Genomic DNA, 2691 nt, shown 5'->3' with positions numbered 1-2691 from the left:
CCACTGAGGACAGCGCGGGGGTGCAGACGGAGTTCTAGGCCAGTGGCCCATGCGGCGGCTTCCGCCGGGCAGCCATGCCGCACCATGCCCGGGGCTGCTCCGTCTTCCCTTCTGTGGGCTGGTCTCGGATGCAGGGTCCGGCTTCCAGGCTTTCTCTTCGCGCTGGGGCTGGAGGCAGCTGGAGGGGGCTGGGGCTCCGCCTCTGTGTCCTCCCGGCCCCGTTTCCCTCCGCTGTGTCTGGCCCTCCTCTGAGGGAGGAGCTTGGGTGGCTGTGGGTGCTGACGGGAGTCTGCCCTCGTCTCACTGGGGCGCCCTGGGACCGGGGCTGTGGAGGACGACGGAGGCTGGGACCGCATCTCCCACCCTGTCCCCTGCCAGCCTCGTTCCCGGGGACGCTGACCTCGCCCTGCCGTGGCTGACCGTGATGGAAGAAGGGGTGGGCGGGCTTGGGGAGGCTGGGTGGAAGGCGCTGCCCCAGGGGGAGTGGGTGAGGCCCGGGGGTAGAATGAGAAAGACTCCGAACGTGCTGGTCTGTGGGGAGAAGTGGGCTGAGGGCCGAGGTCGGGCGTCCGCGGGAGGCTAGAGGCCGAGTGGCAGTGAGAGCGATCCCGAAAGTGGGGACTGGGGAGCCCTGCACACACCTGTCTCCCAGCCCCCCGTCTCCTCCTGCTGGCCGGCTGCTCTCGGGGTACCCTGCCTTGGCTCGTACTTTGGACAGGCAGGTTGCTCAGAAGCCTGGTGTCGCCTCCCTGCCACCTCTGGGGACCTGGTATGGGCCTCGAGGGTGGGGGAGGGTATGGCCTCAGAGTCTCCGGTCCCCTGACCCTGAGATTTCTAGGCCCTTCTGAAACTGTCCTCATGAGTCACTGGGCTTGGGGTGCCCCTCCCTCAGCTGCTTGTTTTGGGCTGGAGGGTCAAGCTGAGGCAGCCTGGTATGACAGCCTCACCCAGTGTCCTCCAGACCCAGGGCAGGGGCCTTAGACCCCGGGATAGCAGCTGGTGCTCAGGGACCCCCCAGTCCCCCGGCCCCAATGTTGGCTGCATCACTAACCTCTTCCGATGTCCTGTAGTGCCTTGGGGGTTTCAATCACGTTCCCAGATAGGGTATTGCAAATACTATGCAAACTGTTTACGCTTCTGCTAATCAATAAACGCTTTATTTAAAGTTGTCTCTTGTGTGCTGCTGGGTGCCAGGCTGAGAGTGGGAGTTGGGGGTACCTGGGCCAGGGACTGTGTCCAGGAGAGTCCGCTTGCATCCCAGCTTTCCTGACTGAGAGCCATTGGTTCACCGTTCTTTCTTTGGTTGAGATGGTCTCATTATGCAGTTCAGGCTGGCCTTGAACTTAGGGTAATCCTCCTGCCTCAGCCTCCTGAGCGCTATGCTGAGACCAACAGCATGTGCTCCCATGCCTGGCTCCACCATCTGAGTTCTCATCCCATTTTACAAAAGAAAAATCTCAGAGAGGAGGGACTCAGCCCAACCTGGGCAGGCTGCTCAGCAGCACCGAGTGGTGGGGAAACGGGTATAAAGTCAGTCAAGGCCCTGGGTGCCCACCCATGGCTGGATGCAAACAGCACACCAGCTCTGCCCAGCCTGGGTCATGTCCTGGCCCTGGTGAGAACGGAGCACCTTGGCTGTGGTTATGCTGAGGGCCCTGTAGCTGGGGGGCTGCCCTGTGAGGGGTGACACATCCCTACTGGTGTCCATGGTCGCCTGGGGCTGGGCATTCTCCCTCAACAGGACTGAGGTGCAAAACGGCTTGGGGTCAGAGCCTGAGACCCCGCTGGTGTCCGGCTGTTGTCTCAGGCAAATCTGAGCCAAGAGCCCTCAGTGATACGAGGGGTACAAAAGCCCTTCCCTCTAGAGAGCAGTGAAGACCCAGAAGCCATTGCGCTACAGAAAGTGCACCGGCCTGCCTCAGGCCCCAGGCTCCCCTCTTGGCCAGGCAGAGCCCAGGAAGGTGGTGGTGGGGGTCACCCGGTGCCTGTCCTGGACAGCAGGACTCACCATGAAGGGCGTTCACCCAACCTTTTCAGCGCTGCAGGGGTGATGCAATGGGGAAGCTGAAGCCCAGGTCGAAGATCTTTGCCACCCCCGCCCCTAGCAGCCCTATCCTGGACCCTGCACCTCAGGTGAGTGCCGCGCGCCCCCTAGTGGCTGCCAACAGGCCAGGGCCCCATCGTGTATCGTACTGGACAGGTGGGAAACACCTGGGGGCTGGCACCCGAGCCCAGGTCCCTGGAGCAGGCCGGCCCATGACGAACATGCGCCTCTCTTGAGCACAGGTGCACGCAGCTGCTGGAATTCTGCAGCGGCCCATGGGCACCGCGTGCACGGTCCAGTCGGGATGCTTCTGGGCTCCAAGCCCACACTGCCAGGTCCCCGTTCTGAGGTGGACACAGCCCGGGTCCATAGGGCACCAACTGCTTGTGGATTAGGGGCCACTGCCACCACGGCTGCCTGCCCAGCCTTTCCCCACGTGAGAGGCATCCGACAGTTTCCCATTCCAGAGTGGCTCCGCCTTCCCGTTCCGGGAGACCCCCAACGACCCTGGGAAGGAGCGCGCAGATAGATTTATTGAAGTTCCTGCTCCGGATCCAGCTGTGTGGGGAGGAGCACAGATGTGCAGGTGGGCGGGGCGCGCGCGGGAGCAGCGGAGGGGAGGCTGGGGGCACAGGCCTGAGCAGCTC

This window comes from Fukomys damarensis, unplaced genomic scaffold (genome assembly GCF_012274545.1).
Source record: "Fukomys damarensis isolate Sample0158 unplaced genomic scaffold, DMR_v1.0_HiC HiC_scaffold_36, whole genome shotgun sequence".
Classification (NCBI taxonomy): Eukaryota; Metazoa; Chordata; class Mammalia; order Rodentia; family Bathyergidae; genus Fukomys; species Fukomys damarensis.
Note: the sequence above shows the minus strand (reverse complement) of the source record.